Below are 27,984 nucleotides of genomic sequence, written 5' to 3' on the forward strand. Positions count from 1 at the left end.
CAATAAATGGTTATGTTTTTGTTGTTCTTTGATGAGAAAATAATTTTAAACTAAATTCACAACACACCACTATCAAGTTTAACTTGGAGTCTTTTTGTTCTGATTTGTTGTAAATAAATTTTAAACAACAAAAAAATATAGTGTGAAGACATACACTGATAACATTCCAAATTACCACTAACACTGATTACTGAGTTTCACACGAGTTTTCTGAAGGTAGGGAGAATAACATTTAGTTCTTTAGACATTTCAATCAGTCTTTACATTGAAATTTGAGATACCAAATTTCAAATGGGATTTAAGATTTCTGATTCTTTCAAAAATACTCCAAAAAAAAAAAATATTCATACAGCATTCAGATAAGGACTACATTTCTCATATCTTAACTCTTCAACTCTGAAGCTGGAAATGGCATTACATTATTAAAGATTTTCTGAAAATGCTGAAGCAATTTAAATTTTCAAGTCCATGATGTTCTTCTCTTATCAGTCAGAGTTAACTATTATATGATGATTTTGCTTAAGAACTTATATATGTATGAACTTGTTATGCATTTTCAATTGTTTACATATCAATATCTTAAAATATTTTTAAACCTCTCTCTGGTTTAAATAGAGAAGTTCTGGTATTTTGTATTTGCCAGTTCCCTGGTAAGGATGCTTGAAGGTATAGAAAATGCAATTTTTCAAATCAAATAAAGGCAAACAGATAAGTTCAATAATTTAAACAATAGAACAAGAAAACAGAAAAAGTAAAAACCATAAGATCTGTTGGGCTACATGGTACTATCTGAATGCATTATGTTTATATTTGGTTTTACACCATTTTTGATCCCACTCAGAACTACACTTGTATCTTGAGGCATTTAAAGATAGATGTTTGCTGTTCATTTTTAGTAACTCTTTTGATATAATACAGTATTTTCCCAGAATACTTTAACAACATAATTTTCATTCTCTTACTCTTTCTCAGATATCTACAACAAAGATATGAAATTCCCTGTGAAAATGATAAAAATATAAGATCCTAGTTTTATCAGATTTTATTTTGTTGTGTTTTACCATTCTGCTCAACAATTTGTCAATTAAATCTTAATATTGAATTTACATCTTCAAGGGGCATGTCCTGACATTTGTATTGTTGTTAGTATAAATTTTATTTCCTTATTAATTCATCATGAAAATAAAAATATTCTGCTCTAGTATGATCACAGATAAGGTTTTCTGTTATGTGCTTGCAGGAGAGAGAGTTTCAGGTAGATCACTGCACCTCAACAAGTCTCCCTATTACCAGTGCCTTTTCTCCCACCCACTGATGCCTTCTTGGAACCAGTGACCATTTTCCAGCTGTCTTATTAGGAATAGATGCCATGAAGATATTAAGCTTCTACATGCTGCATGAAAAGAGTGTGTCTCAAACAAGGGAGTTCTTAGTGTTCCTCATCAGGAAACTTTCCTAATGAGGAAAATTGTATCAAAACATCCTTTAGTACACCTCATAGGACTGGTATGTGACAGATGTTAGAAATTAAATTTCATTAGATCTAGTTAGATTTAGATTTTTTTTTTAATGTTTTCTTTGAAGAGAGACAAATTCTTTCCTCATATGCCCTTTGAAATCAGTAAATCAGTTGCAGAGAAATTAGTTCTAACCTGCAATATCAGAGATCCCTTGGCTTCATTAGGGTTATGGTGTGTGGCAAATAATAGAATTTGACCAATCCTACTGATACAAAATGAAATTGATTCTGTAGTATGGGACAATGAAATGTAATCAGGTTTCTGCTGTGCTAAAGTTTGCTGTCACTGACAAGCATTAATTATTTTTAGTAGTATTGATGCTGAATTGCCTAACAGAGAAAGGTTTTATTTTTTGTCACTTTGTTGAGGAGGAGGAATAATAATAATAATAACAATAACAACAACAACAACAACAATAATAATAATAATAATAATACCATTATAATAAAGTGATAGGAAACAAAATTATTAACTGTTGCACAAAGTAACCATACTTTAAATATTTCACCATTACCAGAGCTTCTTATCTTGTTCTGCTTTTACACATAGGTCATATTATGCACTGCTTTGTGCTAGTTTGACAAGAACTAATGTGGATACTTAAATATTTTAAAGGCTGCACATTTCAGAATGATAAAATACTCAGCTGATCTTCCTTTCCTGTTGAATTTGTGGCTAATGATAAAATAATTCAATTTTTTTTCCTTTTTCTCTACGAGATTTTTAACAACAAACACTAAAAGTTCTTTTGAGGAAAATTTTCCATATAGGGCCTCACAATGACACTTTTTAACTACAGTTGTTTTTTATTCAGCCATAAAATCTATCTTTCATATAGAAACCCACTTACATGTCTTACTTCAGTGAAGGTTATTTGTAGACTGAAGGTCTTTTCTTGTCAAGATATGATGAATACCATGTGTGAAGACAGAAGAGCATCAGGACCTGTATTAGCCGGAAAACCCACTGATCTGTGAATAACCTAAAAAAGAAAACCTGAAGATTAGCAACGTCGCTTTTAAGAATGATCCATCAAATTCAACAAGCAGATTCACAGAGATGAATCATCTAGTTCCTTTTATTCCAACAATACAGTAAAGGTTATTTCCCTTCCTTACAAATAGAAGTTCTGAAATACAAGAAATAGAGACTTGTGAGTCCTTTTTCAGTCATAAGGCAATGAACTTTTTTTTTTAATTTGTCAGTTAAAGTGTGGCTTAGCTAAATTTTGTAATTATGGCCCATTTTTAAATGATGTATTTTTTGCAATTATTAGGTCCACTGTTGAAACTATTAAAAAGTGCAAAATAGATTTTGTGCAATTTTTAGCAATTCTTATTACTTTATCACAACATATTGAACTGTTGCTTCCTCCTCTCCTCTCCTCTCCTCTCCTCTCCTCTCCTCTCCTCTCCTCTCCTCTCCTCTCCTCTCCTCTCCTCTCCTCTCCTCTCCTCTCCTCTCCTCTCCTCTCCTCTCCTCTCCTCTCCTCTCCTCTCCTCTCCTCTCCTCTCCTCTCCTCTCCTCTCCTCTCCTCTCCTCTCCTCTCCTCTCCTCTCCTCTCCTCTCCTCTCCTCTCCTCTCCTCTCCTCTCCTCTCCTCTCCTCTCCTCTCCTCTCCTCTCCTCTCCTCTCCTCTCCTCTCCTCTCCTCTCCTCTCCTCTCCTCTCCTCTCCTCTCCTCTCCTCTCCTCTCCTCTCCTCTCCTCTCCTCTCCTCTCCTCTCCTCTCCTCTCCTCTCCTCTCCTCTCCTCTCCTCTCCTCTCCTCTCCTCTCCTCTCCTCTCCTCTCCTCTCCTCGAAAATTCTTACTTGCAGGTAGAACTTTCATGTGAAGATTTCTGGTTTTTATTTTATTTTATGTTGTGATCCTCACTAAGCATAATCATCATCTGGCATAAGAAATGGTTAAAAAAAGAAATAATGTTGCATGTGATTCAAACTACTTCCTTTTCTGTTGACTTTGCATTCCCCTTTTTAACATTTGCTTAACATTTGTAAAGAAGGTTACTTTCCAGCATCTTATCAATTCAGAAACAGCTGGGATTTTCATAAGAATTTTACATCTTGCTCCTATTTCTGGGAGGTCAGGGCCAAGAATTACCCTTAATACTCAAATATTTGAAAAAGAGAATTTAGAAGTGAGATTATTTTTAAAACTTTAGTGCATTTAGAAACTGACTGGATTATCTCCAAGCCACAGTACTATTTTATTCTAGAAAATACAATAGCTAACCAGCTATCATTATGGACAAATGGAGAACAAATTAAAAGGAGTGTTTGAAAGAAATTACAATAAAGCATAATTTTTATTTCTTTAATGGGGAAGATGTGAACACTCAGAGAAAAGGTCATGGGAAGCAGTTAACTTTTTACAAGGGTTTTGAGCAGAAAGCCAAATTTTATCAGCTAACTCTCATCAGCTAATGTGAAGATGTGATAAGTAAATTTAAATATGGGTATATTGCAGATTTCTGTAAACCCAAAAGGGTCCTCTCCTTGTGCTTGCTGAAGATGTTCTCCACTATGCAAGAGAAGCATTTTGTCCCTGTTAGTCTGAAGCATCATTGCCATTGGTGTCTGTGTGGTGGGGAAGTGGGGACCAGTGTGACCCATGGCTCCTCCACCAGCCTGAAGGAGGCTGAGCTCAGGGATAGTCCTCTGCATTTCTGACAGGAATCCTGAATTCCTCGGGTTCTTGGCTTGCTGGCAAAAGTGAGGTTGGTTTTTTCTGTTGATACCCACACTTCAGCTCACAGCCAGAGTTTGACCAGTCATGCATTAGCATGCATTTTCTCCCTAAAATAATCTCCCTCATAAAATCCAGTGACAAACAACTTTTATGTACTTCCTCCTTTCCTTTCATCTATGTAACTCCAAATTTTACTGAACACAATAAACTTTTCAACTACGAACAAGGGAATTGCAACATTTTTTAGGAGCCATCAGGTGACAAAATTCCATTTCTCTTCCCTTTAAATAGATAGTAATTATTTATACTGTGATATAAAGCCTTTTTTGAAAGGTTATTTATATAGTAATTTTCCTTATGCAAATGAAATAATAAAATAGCAGCAATGTAACATAGCTAATGATTTATAGTTACAGGAATGAGAACCTTATGGCTTGAACCATCTCAGAATATCTGGAATAACCTTGAGGGCATTTGAACACTTAAGTATCATCCATTTAGAGCTCTTAAAATTAATAAAGGATAAGCACAAAGTGAATCTAGGGTATTTATAATAAATTCCCTATTTAGAGGTGCTCTGGGATATGTATTTAGAATTTCAGGTTTTGTGAGGGCCAGGCATATCTAAATATTTGCCTTTTTGACACCTGAAATTAATAATGGAACTCAGCATGGCAGTATATCCGAGAAAACTGCAGAAGAGAAAAAAATTCCACTGATTACAGAAAGCTTAAACAGTGAGAAGGCCTTGAAACATATGTACCACTGAAAGGAATAGCCATAAATCACATGCAAACACAGGACTGCAACAAAGTGAAAGGCCCTTAGTTAGACTTTGGCAGCAAAACTCTACCTGTATTATTGATTTGAACTTGAATTTAAACAGCCACCCCTTCAATTTAATATCCCATTCTGAGGACATTAAAGCAATCTCACTGCTAAATAAAACAGAGAGTTAAAGAGACGTGTTGCTAGATATAGCAAAACAATGAAACAATTTAATTAGGCGATAATGTTTCTGGCACTGGAGTATACACAGCAATAAACTTTTTGTGGTTGATTAAATGCTGAAGTGAAGCAGAGCATGAAATCTTTCCCAGGGTAAGGAGCTGCTTCTGGCTCTTCCCATTGCCAGTGTGTCTCCACCCGTCAGCAGGGCAGCAGGTCTCACTCGCAGTTCTCCTGCGACAGCTGCAGCTGTTGGGAGCGCAGACCTTAGAGGACCCAGCACTGACTTTGCTCCCATCCATTTGCTCCATCAATGTGTGCTGCTGTAGGCAGTAAATTGGCTTCCCTCACTTTCACAAATAGGATACAAATGCAGAGTACCTCCCCATTGCTCTCAAAAGAAGAAAAGCAATTGAATATTTTTAGGAGCCAAAAGCAAGTGCTGCTCCAGCTTCTTGTTCATACTGCCTCTGAGGCATTAAAATATGTCTCATTGAAAAATTTCTGCATTATTATCAAGTCTATAGGTGCTCATGGATTTTGTTGATCACTATTCTTAATGACTGTATAAGGCTATTTTGGTTCATCTAGTATTTCACCTGTGAAAATCCCAAGTTATTCCCATAAGGAAAGTTATACCAGCCAAAGCCATCACTTCAATCAATTTCAGTAAAAGAAGATTTGGACTAACTTTTTTATTGGACAGCACTCAGTTTCTTCCCCAACCATTCTGTCTGTTTCCAGATGCATTTTTGCTGTTTGTAGGTACACTACAATTGAGTAGAATATTTTCTTTGGGAACATGGTGGAAGAAATCACCTCAATGAATTAAAGAAAAATAATTTCTTAACACTGTCCATTTTAATTATATAAATATTAATTTTATAAATGGAAAAGAACTTTTGTTTGGACTCCTGAAGATCATTTCTGACACTTTCTGTTACAGTACTCTGCAGATAACCTAACTTTCAAGGAACGTCCTTGGTTTGGCCATTACATAATTCAGTACTTTGGAATACTTCTGGGATGCTCTGAAGTTATATTTTTATATTTAAAAGTCTAATTGCTATGTTCCTAGGTGAGCTTTTTAAATGCAAATTTAGCACATCTACCACCTCCATTCCTCTTCTGCTCCCATGATCATCAAATCAAGCACCCCTCTGTCAGTCTAGGCTTCCTTCAGATTTGTAATCTGAACTGAAATCTTAATGGGTCTTCCAACAATCAAATCTTTGACAAAAGCTGGTATTTCTTCACCATAGAATGGCATGTTCAGCAAAATGGTTTCCCTGGGGCCCAATCTCCATCTTTAAACAAAAACAGTTCTGGTTCTCTGGAGACATTATATTTATTGAATGTAAACGTCATAATAGCTTGACAGGTGTTGAGCCTTGTCTGAATTTTGTGATCTGAAGCTGCAGTATCCTACTGCCTGCCCCACAATTAATCTTATTGTCTTCATAGGGTCCCAGGGTCTATCTGCCCAAATAACAAGGGGCAAAGTGACCTGTCAGTTAAGCTTAGAAAAGTGCTAAATCCTGAAAGAGCACTTAAATCCAGCACTTAAAAGGACCTCCTGTACAGAATTGCCTTTCCTACCTTTCAACACTCTCCCTAGATAAGATGATGGAGGAAGGGCAAAAGAAAATCAAAAAACAAACTTAATAACACCTTCCCTTCCAAAGACTATGATTTATAACAAGATTGTGAGAACATTCTGTAGCTATTTCATGTTGAATTACAGTATACCTTTACAAGTGGCTGCTAAACTAGGAGTTCATGACAGGACTACTTGTGTTACTCTCATACTGTTCCTTGTGCTGCCACTAAAATTTAAAATGCGGTACATACAAAATAGATCTATAAATTTATGTAGTAACTATCCCAACAAATGCAAACTCATTCTTAGTAACCATAAAATTACCTTCTGTTATCTATCACCCAGAGAATTATAGTTTCATCACTTAGAACAGCCAGCAAAACTGAATAACACTGCCTGTTTACCCACTATTTCACTGTTATATTCAGTGCAAGTGCTGCAGCTTGCAGAGAAAAAGGATAAACAACAAAAAATTAAAGCCAAATATATGGTGTGGTAAATAAAGGTTGCGTTATCAGCTCTGCACTGAATATGACTTTTTTAAAGTCAGCATCTACCTCTTTAGCTTTTAGTTTGAGCCACAAATAAATCAATAAAATTTTGGTCCCTAGATATGCCAGCCAGTTTACATTTATGGAACATTCCACTGTCAAATTACTTTCTTTAAACATGGCAACAGAATAACATACACAAACTGCAAAGGTTTTAATAGCATACAAATTGATATATCTGTCTCTTTGACAGAGTGCTGGGAACAGTAAACTCCAGACTGTTAATAAAACTTTTCTTTAGTTCCTTCTCCCTGCTCTCAGTTGAAGCTGGCTCCTCAAGTGGTGGTTGGGTGCTGCCATGAGGGCATAACTCCTTGCCATCACAGTTGAATGCCAAACCCACATGTGCAGAAAAGCCATGGAAAGCACCCTTTCCATACCCTGGAATAGTATTTTTAGCCATGAAGCATCTGAAGCAGTGATCAATGTAGATGGAAACACTGGTGTGTCTTTTGTTTCACCCATCACAACTGCAGAGATATAAGCACTGAAAACTCAGAGGAAGCTGTGACTAAATGTTACAGATGAAAGCTTATTAGGGAATTTGGAGTATTTTTCAAATAATTGTTGCCTGATCACATATATTATAGCATATTCAGCATAAAAGGCTGAATTAATCAGCTGAGTTGTTTTTCACTAATTATTTCCTCAGTCTGGTTAGCACCTCTAATGCTGTGTTCTCGAGAAGTTAGGATCCAAATCCACACAAAGAAGCACTGATTTTTAGGAGCCCTTCAATGGAACATTTTTAATCCTGCCTTCAAATAGTTCTGCTATCAAAATGTACTGTCATTTGGTTCTCACAGTATGGATTCCCAATGTACATATCACCTAGATTTTATTTCCCAGTAAAAAATCTGGATAACATGTCTTGTGATCTTCTTCTCAAAAATATTATACAGAAACATTTCAGTCTGTTTCACTATTTATCTAGAGCTTATTAATTCAAAGTGTGATAAGAAACTCCTTTTTTTCTTTTCAAAATGTGTAAATAAAGCTTTACATCAGTCAGAAATCTAGGTCTTTTAACATTAACATTTAAAAACTGTGAATTGTCTGCCACAGAACTTTGATGATAATGGTCTTATAAAGGAATAAACAGGAAGGTCAAGCTGCCAGTGCCTCATATACAAAGAAGAACTAGATTGTGCTGTCTGAATATAGCTAAAAGTAATGTTAACTGATCTGCTACAAAGCACCAGGAATAATTTAGCATTTTAACCAAGCAATTGAAAGAGCAGATGAATACTTTTGCTTCACAATAGAAGGCTTAGACATTTGGGCAGTGAACTTCCATAAACCATACTTCTTTTTGTTTTAATATTCATGTTTATTATCCAAATAGCCTCCTTTTTTTTTTTTTTTTTGATAAATTATAAAAGCTCATTAAAAAAGCTTGAGTAAAGCTCAAAGGATGGAAAAAATTATCTCTGACATTAAGATAAAATGCACATTACCAGCCTTAGTCTGATTGTTTGCTCTTATGTGGAAGACATGGATTTGCTGCATAGCATCTGATTTGTCCTTTGAAAACTCTGCATATCTCTGCCTTATTATGGTCACTTCCTCTTCATTTCAGCTGACTTGGTTAACCCAAGTCTCCCTGGCCATTTTCTTTTCATATCTTTATAATAACCTTGCCTTAGTGCCCTTCCTCATACATCCTGTTAGAGGAGATGTAAACCTTTCTTCACTAATTTTCAGCCATTCAGATGTCTTTAGTTTTTTAGAAATATTTAAATTATTTTTTTAAAAAGCAGAAAATGAAATGGAGGAAAAAAATTGAAAAGCAACCTGGTGTTTTCATTAAGTTTTTGTCAGCTGACACACCTCTGCATCCCTTTGGTTTGCATGAGGCTTTTGTTTCTTTACCCAAATATGTTGCAAATGAGTGACTCCATGGTGGTCAGCTTAGCATGGAAGTTGTGTGGGACAAGGACTGGACTTTTGTATAAATGGTGTGTGCAATGCCTCCAAGAGAAATGGAGCACTAACATATAATTATTCTAAACTTTAATTGATATAGTGCCAATGCAGCATTTTTTATGGTGTTTTACTAAAACTGACATTCTGAGACACCTTCAGAATTAAATACAGCTACAAAATTAAATAGATTGTAATAACTGTAATGTAAATTAGAAATAAAATCAGGAACATTTTGTTTTCTGTGTCAATTCCAGTAGTGCCTGATTACTCAGAAGTAGATTGAAAAGTCCCCTGAATACAAAGACTGCACTTGGGAGTATAGAAATGGCCACTTTATATAGCAACTATGATTTCTACTCTTTAGTTTGCTTTCTTTTTTTCATATTTCTTTTTTTTTTTTTTTTTAATCACACCAGCATAACTGAGCACCACTTCTGGTTCTATTTCTTTCTAATAAGCCCTGAGGTTTGTCTCACAAAATGAAAAGAACAGCAGATTTTCTCTCCTTTTCTGTCAGTATGCTGACAATGCTCTGTATCAGTGCAAGCAGCCAACATGCTCCTTTAGGTGGAGGTGAATTGTCCTTTTCTGAAGGAGTATTTCAGCAACCAGCAACAGAGAAATATTCTTTTCAAAAGACCTCTCTGAAGCTTTATTTACAGATTATTCTAACTCTGCGGATGGATGGCAGCTTTTCAGAGCTAATCAATTTGCTGAAAGTCTTTAGCAAGGTCAGAGTTGTAATAATAGCACAACTGAAACAGTTTAAATCCTTTTTCTACCCCCAAAATGTTGATGTTTATAGGAAGACAAGCAAAGAAATCATTATCGAAGTCTAAAATATATCAGATTCATACCATAGTTAACTGATTCCACTGAGATGACAGCACTGAAAGAATTTCAGTGACAACAAAACAAATAATTAGATGACCCTTTTTAATGATAATCTGTTTCACAGAAATGTATTAAAACCCCATAATTTATTGTACCTCTAGTTATCTAGAGCTGTTGAAAATTTCAAAAATTAGTAAGGTACTTAAGAAAATGAAATACTGATTCACATGGTCCAGAGACTGTCATCATAATTATAAGAATCCAGACTGAAAGGTCAAGGTCTTTCTTTTTTTGACTGTTTATATTTCCTCCCCTCTCCAAGTGTGACCGTACCCTGAAATTAATAACAGTAAGTGAACACTGGAGAGAATTAACACTTTAAATTACAGCTATGGAAATGTGTGTTGGTGTTGAGTTTAGGTGGGGTTGTTTGCTCTCCCTTGTTATGAGTTCACACTTCATTTTATTGTTAAATCTTTCAAACTAAGGTTAAGTTTATTCAAAAAGGGTACTCAGATTTCACCAGGAAATTTAAGAACCAAGCCCGATGCATTATCTTTCAACTACTAAAATTTAAACTCATTCTAAATTAACACCTCAAGACATTCATTACATATGGGAAAGCAGAAGAGCTTTCTAGATATCTTGGTGTCTGCATATTTAGGTGTATTTTCATGTCAGTGTTTAGCAGTTCATTGGAACAATGAGTCAGACCTCCATTTCAAGTTAATCCATATAAATATTCTTATAATTTTTGAGATATTGTCCATTCTTTTTAATCATTGTTTTCTGAAACAGCTTTTACAGAACTCTGAGATAGGATGAACATTACTGCCCAGCATTACATCTGTATCTGTGTTAATAAAAAATATGGATTGTGCATAGCACAACCCATATCTATACAGCCAAATTTTTTTCACCTTTCAGAACAGACTGGTCATCTCTAAAGAACATGCTGAAATACTACTTGGTCCACAATAATCTCAAAGCCATGCACAGGGACATTATGAAACAGCACAATTTTCCCCATTCTGAAGCTGTGCTGTGCACTTCCCCAACAAGTAAATGAAATATATCATCTTGAGTCGTGCTCAGGCCTGCACCCGGGCTTTTTTCAGTTTGCTGCTACATACATCACCAAAAAATTCAAACACAAAAGCTACTCTGTTCTTTGTATATAGACTGCAACATATTAGATGTCATAAGAACTGTTTTGTGCAAAATAGGTCAGAGTTCATTTGTATTACACTGCATTCAAAATTAGTATAGATGTTTACACAATCAAGTACTCTGAGACCACATAGAGACCTGGAATACATCCAAAGTTTAGAAGAAATGCAGAAACTTTAGCTTAGACTGTTATCAGGATGGAGCTGAAAGGTAACTTTTGTAAGGATTAAGGCATGTGAAAAGAATTTAGGATACACAGGTGCACATTCTGTTCCATCTCTTGACTCATCTTTCTCAATCTACCTTAACTTGCTTTTCTGTCTCATCCACCAGTTATGCATTGACCCCTTAGAGATTTTTGAAGGAATGACTGATATTTTACCTATTTCTGCATTGCAGCTGTACCAGCTGGGCCCATCTTGGCTTTGACCTTTATAAATTAAAATAAGATTTAAACCAACATGAATATTCAGATGAATAGCACTCAATAGTGTCATTGAACATGGATAGCAAAAATCAGCACCCTTTTCCCACTTCCTTTGTTTCCTAGTTGAGAAGAAAAACTAAATTAAAGCTCTGCTTTATGGTGCATGCAAATCTCTGGATAAATACAGACTTCTAAATTGGATGTCATGTGTGTGTCAATAGTGCAACATATCACAGATACAGGTAATCTCCTTAAGGAGAAGACATGGTATTTAATGTGTCTGATGGATGCCCTTTTATACTACAAAAATATTGAGGACTCCATGACAAACTCCTGACAGCATAAACAAATTTCAGGCATGCATGATAATGATGAAAAATCTTAAAGCAGTCATACAATTTACAGTGGAGTGTCAAAGGTCCTTTGTAAGTCAGTGTGTCTCAGTAAAGCAGGAAAGTTTTCACCAGGAACTGCATCAAATAACCTGTCAATTACGTTATTTGATTTTTGTGGCTCAGCTTGTCCTTAAGGTTGTTTTTTCTAGAACTATGTCAATACCCTTAGAGTTCCTACAGTACAACATGCCAGTAGCTGCTGTTTTGGCACAATTTCTGATACATTGATGCTTATCAATCTAATCATGTAAGGCTCATCTTCCAAAGGGAAACAACTGAAAGATCATAGCATCATATTTCACAGCGGAGTGGCTGTCATCTCAGTATATCATGCATGTATGCAAAGGTCATACTGTAAATCTGTTTCATTAGGACCAAACACAGAAGAAGGCTGAACATGAGGGAATTGATGATGTTACAGAGATTATAAAGTCACTGCCTACATGTAACTCCCATAGTCATTGCTGCCTTTTGCTGTATATTTGTACTGTGAAAAAGAGTTTTCTTACACACTTTTTCATCTTCACAAAAGATTTTCTTCTCTGAGATAGAAATCTACATTCTAATATTTGTTATTGAAAAAAGAAATTTCTTGAAATTCAGAAGTAGTGCAATAATAACAGTTTGAGGGTTTTAATCCAGAATTATTTTAGTGTATTTTATTTTCACTAGAGCTTACCTCTTTTTCTTAAATCTGTATTAGCTATGGCCAGTAGCATGCAAATGGAAAGTTAGGTATGTTTTTCTCTTTAAAGGAAGTTGTTCAAAATGAAAGAAAAATTATTTAAGCATTAATTTTTCTGACTTTTCCCTCTCTATGAATGAATATATAACTGCAAGGCATATTTCCATATTTCCTTTTCCTCTGTTTTGCAGGGCATATATCCACTAGCCATACCTAAAAGCATCTTAATAAGTGATCTTAACATTCTTCATCCTTCTGGTCCCCTCTGCTTGCTTGAGCCAAATATATAATTTCCAAAAGCATTTACAAACATTTGAAGACACTTGACCTCTTCCTGCATTGAAGTGAGCTGTAAAACTCTGCATTGAAGTGAGCTATGTGAGTCCTGCATTACTGGAAGTTTAAGAGACAATTTCACAGAGTCCAGAGCAGATATTATCAGAAATCACCATCTTGCTATTTTTCCCATTGTGTTCTAACCAGCCCATGTGAGCAGCAGGACACGGGCAGACTGTGATTCACACAGTGTTTTTTAGTAAGGCGCTTGAATCATAGCGACTGATTTATTCACATATCCATAATCTTTTATTCCCATTGGTCAAACTTAAAAAAGGTTGAGAGACCTTTGACTTACGTATTTCGGTAATGGCTGTTAAAATCAATTCTAGCATTAAAGTCTCTAAGAATGAACAATGCATTGAGTGGAAAATTGATTAAATGGTCAAAGAACAGTCCTTTGTGGCCTCGTTTGCTTTTTCAATTAGTACAGATGTCACAGCTGGTCTGGGTGGCTCTCAAACTTTCACAAAAAATGTCCTTGAAGCTTTGTCTTTCTTTAAGTCTTTTTCTTCTTAGAAAGATGATGTTGCATTGAAGATAGCACTTCTGTAACTTTTTGTACTCCATTTCCACTAGAAACCAAACAGTCATGAAAATGAATGGTGCACTTGACTGATAAGACACTAACAGGAAAAAAAAAAAATTCTTCTAGGTGAACTAGTGTCTTTTAAGGAATTTGCAATGTTCTGGCGGATTCCACTTGAATTTGTTTCCCTCCTTTAGGAATTATGAGGGTTAGTTCATGCACATGTTTAGCAGATGAGAACTGACAGGGAGATAACTCATAACTGCAGCTACCTCAGATTGCTTTTGACTAGAACTCCTGGGTCTACAGGTGAAGAACTGATGGGAACATGTATGAATTCATTTAGAGGAGCTCCAGTAAGTCATGTGATGAAGGCACTTAACTGGGATTTAGATGATCTGAGTGCAAGTCCAGTGCTGGTTCTGCTACAGACTTACTATTTGATGTTGAGAAAGTCATCCTGGGAATGATTTCTCATGAGCTTTTAGCATTGGTCTAATTCTTCTGTCATTGACTTCCACATAAAAATAGTTCCCAGCATGTGCCATGACATGAAATATCATATCTGTATTTGTAACCTACTGGTGTGTTGTCTCTTAGAAACTATAAGTAAGGTAATAAATCCCTAATTTCATTGCTTTAAATAAAAATGCTAGGGATTAAATTATTTCCAGTGTTCAGCAATGTAGGAGAAATTAATAGGAGATGGTAACTGCGCCGTTTCTCTCTTTTGCCTCCTGACTGCCATGTAACATTCACAAATGCAAACACTGGGATTGTTTTTTATTTTAGCTATGCAAACAATTTCGTTATAAGAGGCAATAGGCTTTGTTTTAGTGCCTTAATGTTTTATTAATTTAATTTTCTGCAGTCAAATTCTTTTTTAATTTTGCCTTATGGCCTAAATTTCCCTTGATATTTGTAATTATATTTGTTTGTGATTATACTGCAACATACTGTAATTTTCAACCAGCTGACAACGAACAAGAAGTTTTATCTAATATCTTATAAAAAAGAAATATAAAGACTGACATGGAGATCCTTTAATTTATTTTTTTGCAATTCCAGGAATCAATTGCCTGATTAAACTTAATGCATTTAAAACTATACATTTCATCAGACATGTAAAACACATGAGCCAAAAGAAAGTCCTTTGCTGAGTGGCTTTAACTGCCACTAAGTTCCTGCAAGTTGTTTCAACCTGTGCATAGGCTGAATTCCTCCCATGATATTTGGAATAATGGAGAAGCATATAATGGATTAAATCGCTGGCCTTTCAAAGTTAGTGCTTACAAATGAAGCCACTGTCAAATACTTCAGGTTATCTCCCAAAACAATCAGATAATTTTGCAGTTTAGACATAATGAAAAAACTGTTTTGCAATTTGGATAGCCATAATTTGGTGTCCTAAATGATAAGGCTTTTTTTGGCATTATACTGCCTAATATAAAAATTGTGTTCATCCAAATGTTTGCATTGGCCTCTAAAATAGTGTGAATTAGCACTGTATTTCAATAATAGCAGTTTTTTGGTCTGCCTACATTATCTCCTCTTGTTCCTCCCATAACATAATATCAGAATTTTTTTTCTGGAAAAGTAGCAAAAGAGGCAAAGTTGCAGATAAATCTTCATATTCATCCCTGTGAGTAAAACAGACTGTGGTCTGAAGGGATGTAATTTGTATGAAGGGCTGGAACTGTGTTTGACCAGAGCATTTTGTCCGAGTGATTGTTGCTACTTCTTCAGCATTTTAGGAAGAAACTGTGGAATATGACTTCTCTTTTTCTATGCCACAAACTTTTACTTCCACTCTGGAGACATATATCCAGAATTTCATATTTACTTGAGATGAAGCCTGACTAGTCTTTTTAAAATATGACATCCTCTAGGAGACAAACCCATAACCATTCAAACCCATCATAATTGAGAAAGGAATAATACAAAGTTTCTGTTGGAAGGATTAAAGAATGTGGTTATTGCATGCTCTAGATATGATTTCAATTTTCTTCAATTATGCAGAAATATTATTGATTTTACTGAAGGTGATGTACTGAAGGCATCTCTTACAAACTCTTTTTGCATGGAAAGCCAAGTGTACACTCTCTTCTGTCTCAGCTCCTCCCTTAGCTTTTCCAGAATGTAGCCATTCACCGTGTCCATCTTGAGATAGAGCTGAATAGGTGACATAAAGAAAAATTTTTTTCTTACTGGTATTCACAGGGATTTATGTTGTCAGTGATTTTCAGAGTAGTACATGCAGATTTTTAGACTATTATAGTGAGTAGGAGGTTATACAAGTGGCTACTTGTTCAATAGTACAGAGTCATCAGCAAACTCTGCCACCTTGCAATCCTCTTACTTCAAATTATTAAAAAAATATATTAAACAACTTGATTGTAGTACTGACCCGTGAGACACTCTATTATTAATATATCTCTTCTTTGAGGTTATAACTATTTATTTCCTATCATTTAATCACTTTTTAATCCATGACAAGCCTTTGCCCCTTACTTCATTGTTATTTATTATCTTTAATATTCTTTTATGAGGGACCTTTTCTAAAGCTTTTTGAAATCTAAGTAAATTATGTCCATTGGGTCATGTTCATCTACTGCCTTATTAATATTTTCAGAACCTTCTAACACATTAGAGAGGCACAATTCTCAGTTACAGAAAGGTTGTTGGTTTTTCCCTTGCCATATATATTACAACTCTCTAAATGTTGCACTACTATTTAATTTTCAGACATTGTAACAAATGGTAACTCTCAAGACATCACCTAAATCCTTAAAAAAAAAAAATTTTGCAAATGACTTTCCTATTCTCAGGAAGCATGGTGATTGGTAAGGGTATAGTGTAATCTGTTATTAAACTACTCAGTCAGTCAGTCAAATAATTTGAAGGATGGTACCAAAACTTTCTGTGAAGAAGACTCATTCCCAAAGAAGCCACTTTATTTACTTTTTTAAATAGCTTCTGAAAGTTGAGTTTTATCATCTTATTTCTTCAGCTGTGCTGAAATACGTATGTACATCCTTAGACAGCCAATTCTTGCACTCATTATCCTCACTTCTTTAGTAATATGCACCAAGAAATCAATGGAAAGAATTATTCTGAAAATTTTCCATTTGTAAAATTACATCAGAGGACTCAGGAAATATTCTCATCCATCACTGTTTTAGTACTTTATCCCTTCCAAAGTTGCCATTGTATGCTGGCGGTCTTTTTCTGATGTGAGAGATAGAACTAAATGTTACCTTAGCCTTTCCCATGGGGAGCCCTTCATCAGGAAAACACTGATGAAAGGGAGAAATAAACAGGAGAGCTTATGGTGATTTGTTCACCTCAAGAAAATGTTATTTGACTCTAGATCCAGGGCAGCCGCTAGGACCAAGCAGCACTATCCAAACAGTGTATCTGCAGGTAGGTCAAATGGGAATCTCATGGATAATGTTGTAATGATTTCAAAAAGATGTTCTGTTAAAGGGGGAACACAGAAAATGCAGAGTGCTTCCTCTCTTCTTATGCTTGAATGTAGAGATCAGGGAGTGAATTTGGGACAGAATTGCACAGAAATAAGAACCGTACATTACTAGCAATAAAAATTGTCCTTGCCTTGAAAGATAAGAAGGACCTGAGAGCTGCAGGTATTCTCAGTCTGTCACAGAAACATGGACATGTGGACAAACCATTGCAGGCAAGTGGTATCCGTGAAAGCTCCAGGAGAGCTAGGTCTCAAATCACACCAACAGTGTGTAGCAGGATGCTTTGCTCTGAATGCTGTGCTCTGGTCAAGAAACTCAATGTCGTATTTGCAAATATATTAGTGTGAACCAAGAGGGGGTTCATACACTGGTTTTGGTATTGAATTATATTAAAACCGGTCTGGCAACTACTCCTGAATCAATGTCCTTATAGTGAGGGAAAGATTTGGCAGCTAACTTGCTAAGCTGACCTGGAGTCAGCTTTCACATAGTCTATCACTATGCACTGTGAAATCATACAGTTGGGTTCCTCTAACGTATTCCTTCTTGGAGTGTGTGTATAAAGTTTCCTCCTTTGGGTAAGAGGACGCCCACCATAGATACTTCTCAAGGATGAGTGAAAGAGATCTGCCCATGAGTGTTGGTGTTGTTATATTAATCTCTGCGTAATAATGGTTTACTTTTGATAGCTTTATTATAACTGCTTTCAATATAATTGCCTCAATATAGTGCATTGTCATATCCTATCCTACACTACTTTTAGTTTTATCTTTTATACTGTGTAATAAATAATTCTGATTAAGATCATTTGCCATAAAAATAATTCATTTAATGTAAATAGATCTTATTTGCCAGATCTTTAGATCCTGTGGGACAAAGTTGCTTAAATTATTGGCAAAGTCTGGGGCTAAGATTGCACCCAATCACATATAGACTCTTCTCTGAGAAGACGTTTAGGATGAAAAGATGTCCTCATGGCTCAGTGGTAAGACTTCTCTAGTAAACTTTGTCTGATAACTTTGTCCCACTCCATCCAATAAGTGTGAGACCAGAGCAGGATGCAGGAGCTACTGGAACAAGAAGCCAAAGTTCACCCAGAAGTGGTTACAACTCCCCTAGACACTATTGTACTGGAACTGAGTGTTACAGATGACAGCCAGAATATACAGGTTTCTTTGTATAGAATATATTACTCATATTTGAAATTTGAGACTTCTTAGCAATGCTCAATTGACAGCATTACTGCAGCAGACTATGGGACTGAAGTTCTGACTGGGCTGTCAAAATTTGACAATGATGACATTTTTTGTCAGGTTGGAGTTTCTGTTCCTGGAATTGTATTTTCCAGGTTCAAATCTGATAGGGCTTTCAGGCACTGGGAGACAAATAGACCTGAAGGACTTTACTGTGCCCATCACATCCAACAAGTCAGGAGTAAAGGTACAACTATGGTTTCACTACAGCAAAAGTGGTTGTATCCAGTGAATCCTGCCCTCATTATCAAGATCTGGATATTCAGATAGTGGTGAAGGAGTATATGGTCAGTATAAATGACAAATTTAAACAGACAGAAATAATTTTTACTCAAAATATTACAGGAGGGACAGCACCATAAAAATATCCATTTGACAGATAGGAATCTAGGAATCTCCTTGAGTTTTTTCTGTTTATAACAGCACCTGCTCATTGTTGGTATTTCTTGGAAATTATAGAGCTGCACATATTATTGAGATCATATTGTTTATTTAATTTATCATTGGACTTAATATAGTCTTCCTCCAGGGCCCATATGACTTGTCTAAACATTGTGGATGGAATTCTTCATAAGTTGCCCAACATTTGAATAAGCTTTCACAAATCCACCCCCATGATGGGATGGACTGTGCAGCAGGAAAGCAGTGTTCGTTTGTATGGCCCAATATTTCAGTTCTTGGTTTTTTCCAGAGTGTGTTTGAGATCATGGCAAATTATTGCATTTTGGCTATTAGCTGAGTATGATTCCTAAATTACACACTTTTTCCTAAAAACTGTGTAACTAACAGAAAAAAAAAAAAAGATGGCTTGTCTACTCAAGCCATCTTGCTAGCAGTATCATCTTATGTCCTAAACGCTATCAAATTACTGGAGTCTGAGAAGATTAAAATAGTGCTGAACAGGTATTCAGCAATATTTACAGATCCTTAAGGTGGGAAAATTATGATAGTAGATTGGGTTTGTTGCCAGTGGAACAAGACAGTTTCTTAAAACTAGGCTTTAAATGAGTCAGACTTTTTTCTAATGAAAAACTAAGAAGAATTTTTGGCTGGAAGCAACTAAAAAAGTGGAAGTTTATACTTCAAATTGAAATATTTTTTTTAATTTCACCTTCTTTTGACTCATTTTCAGCACGTTCTGCTTTTTCATTGCAGAAGCTTATCTTTTAATACCTAATAAATCTCTAACTTAATTATAGTTAATATAGTGTTGTCAAATACAGAGAAATCATGAGTAAGTCTTCCAGAATTTATAGGTTTGGGTTGGTTTGTGGACTTTTTTACTACCTGTTTTGGGTTCTCCTTGTTTGACTTCTATCTTTTGCAGTATTAGGAAATGGTTTGGGTTTTTTTTCTGCTTAGATATCAGGACTGGAAACATGATTTTTTAATTGAAGTTAATAGCCTCCTAATTAGTATAAATCTAGGAGCTAGGTCTTAAGGAGAAGCATCAAATATCATGAGGCTAATAATGAAATTGCAAGAGCTGGCAATATTGTTATCCAAAAATGAGTTAAGATTCCTTATTTTGCCAGAACAATAGTCATTTGTCTCAAATTTATCAGTAGCCTTTTAACTTTTACAGTTATGTCAGAGGTGTGGAAACATTTATTTTTATTTCTTACCTACAATTTACTTGTCTCTCTCTTAACGACGTTGTCTGGGTCTTCAGGCAAAATATTACACATCAACTTGTCATTAAGTCACAGTTTTGAAATAGAGCTTTTTACTCCATCCTGTGTATCCACCGATAATTAAATAAGAATGCCAAAGTACTTCCTTTGCAAACTAGATTTTTCCTTTTTTTTTTTTTTACTTCTTATCTTGCATTTCTTTGGAATTAGATTTTCCTTTCATTTTCTTTTCCTCTGTTACTATTTTTTTTCTGTTAGTATTCACTTTCAACAGATTAATGTGCTCCTGACTGAGAACTGAAAGAAGAAGTACAATGAAATATGATTAAATATTAGCTGAACTTCTAACAAATTTGTTGACAACAGGATAAACTGATACTCTGCTATGCTGGCTCATTCAGGATATGTGAAAATGACAAAAAAATCCCCTGGCACAGGCTGGTCAGATAAGCTGTGGATATCTCATCCTTGAAAGTATTCAAGATCACATAGCTGGGGCCCTGAAAAACCTGGTCTAGTGAAAGGTATTCTTGCCCATGGAAGAAGCATTAGAATGAGACGATCTCTAGAGTCCCTTCCAACTCAAACCATTCTGTGATTCTATGATGAGCAAAGAATGTGTTTTTTCCCCCCCACAGCTGTACCTGCAAAAATGTAAGAACTTTATACACAGGGATTCAGAAGTACCCCTTGGTAATTTGTTGTGTGTACTGCTTGCTGTGTACCTCAGCAGAACACTAAAATTATTAAGTGAGCATTCGTGTGTACTTGAAAATATTAGATATCATCAGTTTTGTAAGGGATTAAATACCCCCTGTCTATTCAGAGCTGCCAAGATTTGTCATAGGCAGGAAGGTAAAATGGAATCTGGCTGTATCAGAAATGAGCAGTGGAACCTGTTCTTGCTCAGAGAAATGAAGGGGTGGAGGACAATGAAGAAAGGACAGTGGCAGGGTGGAAATGCACAAAGAAAAAAGAAACATTAAAGGCTATCTCCAAAGTAAAACTGCTGCCACTGGGAGGTTGGCAAAAATGGAGAGCTGAGGTGGTGCCTGTGAAAGGGCCCAGTACAACCAGCCCAGAAGCTGCTAGTGACCATACTCATTGGCCCCTGACTCTGTACCCACACTGGCTTTAAAATTTAAAATGTTATGCTATGGCATGTTGAATGCCCCATCATTTAAAAAATGTGATTTTTTTTTTTTACTATTATTACCATACCTTTCCTATCAGACCTCATCTCTACAATCTTGGCATCTCACTAGAACACTGGGGAGTAGCAGACATTCATGATCAGAAGACTTAGATCTGTAGATATCCTTAGAACATGTAGTTTTTTCCAGTCTTTTAAAGAACACAACTGATTTTGTACTTCTCTGTTAGTCTTGCTCTCAGAAGTAATCAGAAGATGATATGAAGGTCTTGAGTACCACTGAAATTGGAGTTGAATCTAGTTTGGAACTCACGTCCTATTGACATGGCTCTGTACACAGCCTTCAGAAGCAATGTCAAAATTCAGGAGACCACTGAAGTTCATAAGAAGCTGTTGCGATCCATTTAAAAAGGAAAAACTGCTTAGGTGCTAGATATTAGAAACCTAGATTATTACTGCCTGGTTTTAATTCTGTACATTTTTACAACACATCAGATCAATTACGTTCTCAGTTTTATTGCACACTAAAAGATCATCATTCTTTATGACCACCAAATCTTAGTTCAAACACAGGAGTGGCAATGTGCTTTGGACTTCATATATCATCTCTGGCAAATCTTGGGAAGACTTAGCTATACATTTTTAGCTCATATTGAAAAACACACTCAAAATGGTTTCATTATAAGGTAAAGAAAAAAAAAAAGAAGAAAAAACCAAGCAACCCCTCCCTTATTTTCTGTAGGGAAGTATTACCTCAGAAAATTTAAAGAATTTTATCTCTGATAAAATAGTTACATGCTTCAGTTTTTTTGTATGTCACCTGTACTGCTGCAATGGGTCAAGCATATGCCAGATCATTCAGTATGTTCTGGGACTCACCTGTATGGCTTTGTTGGCCTCACGTTGGACCTCACCCTGGGGGCTCTCCTGACAGGGGAAGCCCTCCTGGAGCAGTTTAGTGTCAGGAGAAGGAGACACACAGGATATTTTTGGTCTTCAGCTTCTTGTTTTATTGTTATCTTATCAAAACTTCAGCACACTGACTGTGCCAGGCCTTTCATGCAGGAAAAACAGAACAAAAATGGCTAACAATCTCGTGTTACAAGGCTTTTTTAGGCTAACCAAAAACTAAGTTGCCCAATTAAGAAGTGACACCTAGATTATTTTCCTTTCTAACCCAATAACTGACTGCTAAAGACCCTCACTGTGGATTTTTCTATCCAATTACAAGATACCACCTAAACCCATGAGAAGAAGGAAGAAGAAAGAAAAAGGACTGAGAAGAAGGAAGAAGGAAGAAGAAGGAACATGAGACAATATCCTATACCCTCCATCTTTTTCCAATCTACAGCATACTAAAAATCCTAAAACCTAAGTTTTTCACCAAAGTGACATACTATACTACTCTCTATAATCTATTTCACACTTTTATGGTCTCTAGTTTATTTTGAGGCTTTGGAGGCTTTCTCCATGAATGAGAGTCAGTCAGTGCTTCCCTGGGAATCATAACCCCTCAGGGCAGACAGAGAAATATTCCCCCTGCCCTGGGTTTCCAAACACCTGTTTCAGAAGACAATGCTTTCCATTTTCATGTTTAGCTAAAGTAGCAAGTTACGTGTCCAAAAAGTAACAGCAAACAGCAAAAAGCCCATCTTCACAGCCATGGGTTTATTATTTCTTCCTCTGTCCTGCTAGCTTCCACTTGTTCAGACAGAAATTATTAAAGATGGATAAATATAAAAAAGCTTTATATTGATTTTATATCTTATATAATATTATACAGAAAAAATATTGCATATTCTACTTTTTGTACTTTTATGAATTTATTACGTGTGTCTTTGTATACTACAAAAGAACAACCTTTCCTCACAATTTGCCTGTTGCCATTCATGTTCCCTCAAATTTTTTGCATTTAATTTAATGGAATCACATGATGCTGTTCCAGCCAAAGCATTGTGCAAATGTGTGCAGGATCATAATAATAAATGCTTCTCAACACCAATTAAGAAAATAAGACAAGTAAATCCAGTAAAAATCAGAGAGTTTTCAGTAAAAATGAAAAAAATTAAATAGCACAGGGAATATTAAAATGAGTGAAGTGGAGCTTCTGGCATGAGAAATACAGTGTAAAAATTTGATCCTTTCTTGTTTTAGCAGACTAGCTAGGCAAAAGAGTTGTAATTCATTTAAACATCACCTTCCTTCACAGGTTTTGCGAGTCAGTCATTCAGATTTTTTTTAATATATATTTTTTATATATTTTTTATATTTATCCACCTTCCTCAGATGGAGGAAAGTTCTGTGGATATCTTGGCAGGTCAATGGAGCTCAGGTCAACCAACTGACCCTGTTAATCTGTGAAGGGGATATAACTCAGACTGTCTAGCCCACTGCTCCTCCTGCCATCTGCCTCTCCAAGTAGAATCCATCTCAGATACTCACAGAGGATCTGCTTCCTCAGAAAACCTGCATTAGGAAAGGGTAAAATCCAAAAGCCTCCTCAAAAGGAGGTGGGTACTGGAAGCAGGACTCTCAAAGTCTTGTGTGACAAGATGAAAAGCCATCCTTCCTGTCCATCATTTAACAATGGTGGTGGACGCACACAGAGGGCCGAGGACCTGCTACCAGAGGGAATGAAACCTAATGGCAGCCCTCCTACAAGTGAAAATAATTAATGAAAAATTTATTACCTGTATTATAGAAATTGCTGCTGGATAGTCCCCAGATAAATTAAATTAATAAAGTTGCAGAGTAATTAAGCCATATCTTTCTGTTTTCTTGCATGGCTGGGGCTGATGCAAGCTCAGCAGAACAGAGGAAGGGGAGGATATAGTTTTGAAAGGCTGAAGTTTGAAAAGCAGAAAACTGAGTATATTAAAAAAGAAACTCAAAGGAAGGCCCCATACACAATGTGAGCATAGGCTTTTGAATAGGTTATTATGCTTCATTTTAGGAATATTACAGTTTAGGGAACTTTCAGAAATGTGCAGAAAAAAACTCCAGTGCTTTTGCAGAGGAAAAAAATTGGTCCTGTGAGACGAACAATAGAATAGAGCTACAACATATTTTTTCAGTGCAGTGACACATTATCTGTTATAAATAAAACTACATATTATGTGTACATTCTATGTAATTACTCTTTGAAGTGAAAAATTTTCAGATTGAACTTTCTCAAACTTTCTGACACAAATTGCTGTACTACATATTGATTTAAAATTAGAAGCAAAACTTCTGAGAAAAATGAACATTTGTTACTTGTCTTGACAATGTATGAACAAATTCCTTACTTTTCTGAACTTCAGTTTTATTAAGTAACTTTCTATAAGACAAGTTTCAGCAGATCAGCACAAAATTTTCTTAATTTCATTACAGGCTGTAAATTAAAATTAATGAGGCTGACACCCACAATTAACAATGAAAAATGCAGATTGTTATAATTACTTAAGCAATAACATTGCTTTACATAGAAGACTTAAGGTGCTCCACAAATTATTTACAAGTGTTACATAAAACACAAAAAATGACAATTTCAATTTATTTTGTCAGTATAAAAAACAAAAATCCTTACTAAAACCTTTCTCAATTGGGAATCTCTCGCCATGCATAATTAAGCAAATTTGATTGCAATTAAGCCTGGCTTCTACAGTGGAGTTTTAATTAATGCAAATCTGGCATCTACATCTATAAGATTAATTTTTGTGAATTAAAAGAAAACAACAAAGCATATTTGAAAGTGCAGTAGCATTGTTGAAAGGGTGGAATGTAAAATCTGATTATTTTTCAGTCTTCCATGTGGATAGCCTTTGACTTACATTTAAGGAGGGATATTTTATTTGGATCTGTTGTTTTGTTTCTCAAAGCATTCATTATTAAGCAAGATCATAGCAATTACACGAGGTTTCATCTAAGGAACATCTTTAAATGCAATTATATACATTAATAGTAGGTTTAGACAGAAGATTTCTAACTCGATTTTTAAAATTATCAGCTCAAAAAACAAGGTAAAAGGCAGAAGATGTTCTGCAAGTCTCTGTTTATGGATCAACGTTTGCCTTTGTAGATCTAGAAGAGCAGCAGAATAAATGCTCTGTCACTTACATCTTTTAGCTGGAATAGTAATGTGTCCATCACTCTCTCTGCTCTCCAATCTAAACATAGCTGGCACTAGAACCCTGACCTGTGTGATCCCCTAATATTTGTGTTTGTATGCTTGGTTTTTTTTAATTGCTTATCCTCAGTGTATGCCAAAGGAAGATATTTGTAATAATATTATCTGTCTGTATCCACTGTTTGATAATTTGGACAGGGATTCAAATGGCCACTAGTTTATCTAAAGGTTACCCCTGCTCCTTTGTTAAAAGGACTGAGGAAAGATCAAAGGAGATATATCAAAGGGCAAGTTTGTTTCTAGAGCACAGTGGTTAAAACAGTCTTCTGCTTTGCAACCAGTGAAGTTTGAGGAGTTTTATTTGTTTGCTTTCCATATTTTTTTCCATACTGGTATATTTTTCAGCAGCCTCAGCCATGTCATTTTTCAATCTCAGGTGGGAAGACATTCTCACAACAAATGTAACATGCATGCCCACACACACATCCTTTTGAGGCAGAGAAGGAAAGCAGCAACCACTTTGGTTAAAACTACGGTCAGAGAAAGAGATTGTGGTTCCCCTTTCTCTTGTACAATTAGTTAATAAAGCTTTGCTTGAAAGTTTTATAGCATTGTGGGTGACGAATGAATCAAGACATAAAAACTTCCAAGATCAGACATAGATTATCAACCTTAATGAGAATAAGGAAAATTAAGAGAACATTAATAGTAATGATACCAAAATGAGAACTAGAAAACCAGTCCAGGGAATCTACACATTTTTGTGCCAGTCATTAATCTGAAGTCTATGATTAAAATATAAGTTATTCCATCAGATTTTTGTACAAACATGCTGAGAACATCTCTCTCCTGGCTTGTGTTTTTGAAAAAGCCTTGGGCCATTAGGCACCCAAATCCATTAATAAATCCTTGTCTTGGTCTACACCTTTTCAACATCTAAAAAATAATAAAGGTACATTGTGCTGGTATTTCCTGTTTAATGTTCATTATGCACTGAAAAGGTATTGAGAAATAATTTTTCTCCTGCAGTTATGAAAGAATTACACTCTTTTCTGAGTGAATGAAATAAGAGCAGATTTTGTGTGTCTATGCCAAAATCTATTTAATTAGGTCATCATTCTTAGGAAAATAATGCACCAGCAGCTTCAGAGAAAGTGCAAAGCATGACATATTTGAATTAACTCTATTTAATTAAAGGAACACCTCTGAGGGTCTCAGATTTCATGGTACAATCCAGTTGTCACTATGACTGCTATCTTATGCATACTGAAGCTCAAATTTTGTGTTGCACTTGGTCTTGTTTTGTGCTAGGAATACCTTGTTTTATATGAACACTGATCACAGCAACTACCAGGGACAAAACTGGAGGAATTGCCCCTAAGTAATGAAATACAGTGGTGATAATGGAAACGGAGCAAAGAGGATGGAGGACAGTTTTGAGCAGTTCAGGGAAGGAAAAAAAGTGAAAGAAAAAGAAAAAGGGTTTAAGTGATGTGTAACACCCAAAAATTCAGGGTTTTCAAATAGAAAGTAGTAACTACTGCTGCTGTGTTTCCACATTTTTGACAACTTTACCACTTCTCAGCTTGGAAGTGAAAGATTTTATGTGTCAAGAAGGTCTCAACCAAGGTGGTGTTTGCTAAGAATAGAACTGCAGCTGTTTTCATTTGTGTAGACAAAGTCAAAATGGTTTTGTTAAAACCATAGAAGTTAAATTTTAAAACTTTTTATTTTTTAAAAAAAATTATACCTTGATTTCTGAAAAGAACATTTTTTGCCTTGTCTATTGATAGAATTGGATTTTTCTTATCCTTTTGACTGTGAAGGAAGTAAACTTTTTCCTAAGCTTGTTGGGAAAAAAAAGTTGGATGGTAGTCATAATAAATTTGGTATGATGACATAGCACTGAAAGCAATTAGAGATTTTTTAAAAGAGATGTCCTCCTTTGAAGGTTATTATTTGAGTTTTTGAGACATTCTTGTCCAGTTTGTTGGTTGGTTATTTTGTTTGTTTCCGCTAATGTAAAAGATAAACTGTTTCAGTAGTGAGGATATAAAAGAGGAATTTTGGAAGGGATTTTAATTGTGAAGAGAAGAAAACACATGAAAAGGTAGGGAGAAGAATTTAAGAAAAACTGCTGTGCAGAGTATGGCAACAAGGATCTTCAAAGGAAAGAAGAAAGAAAATTACTGGATATATGCACAGAATGCATGGTTTTGTGCCACTAAGACAAAAAGTAAAATTTCACTGTAAGCATAATCTACTTTCTTTTATGTCAATGAAAAAAAAAAAAAAAAAACAGCTGGATTCAGTTTACCTGGCCAGTATATCATATTCTACGCTTCTATAGAAGAGTATAAGCAGGGGAGAGGACACTGAAGACTTTTATACTCTCAGTAATCCTACATTTCTAAAGATGGAGAAAAGAGAAGAGAGTGGTACACTGTACATTGAAATTAAAGGTGTCACTCAGTATTTGCCTCTTTGAAATTAGCCTCTGAGGTTTCTTATTTGTAGAATTGAGCATTTGCAGGAAAAGGTATCCTAGAGGTCCATTTTCATTTTCTAGATTTTCAAGAGGATATTTTGCATAAAGTGGTAATTGCCTCCAAAAGGAAGTTTTAAAAGTCCAAGTATGTAGGGCAAGAAGGAGAAAACCCATTAAAAAACAGAAGGAAATCTAGTGTCTATAATGATGGAGGTCTCTATACAATCAATTAATTTTTAAATCTAAGGTCTCT

This window comes from Lonchura striata, chromosome 1 (assembly GCF_050655825.1).
Source record: "Lonchura striata isolate lonStrDom1 chromosome 1, ASM5065582v1, whole genome shotgun sequence".
Taxonomy (NCBI): Eukaryota; Metazoa; Chordata; class Aves; order Passeriformes; family Estrildidae; genus Lonchura; species Lonchura striata.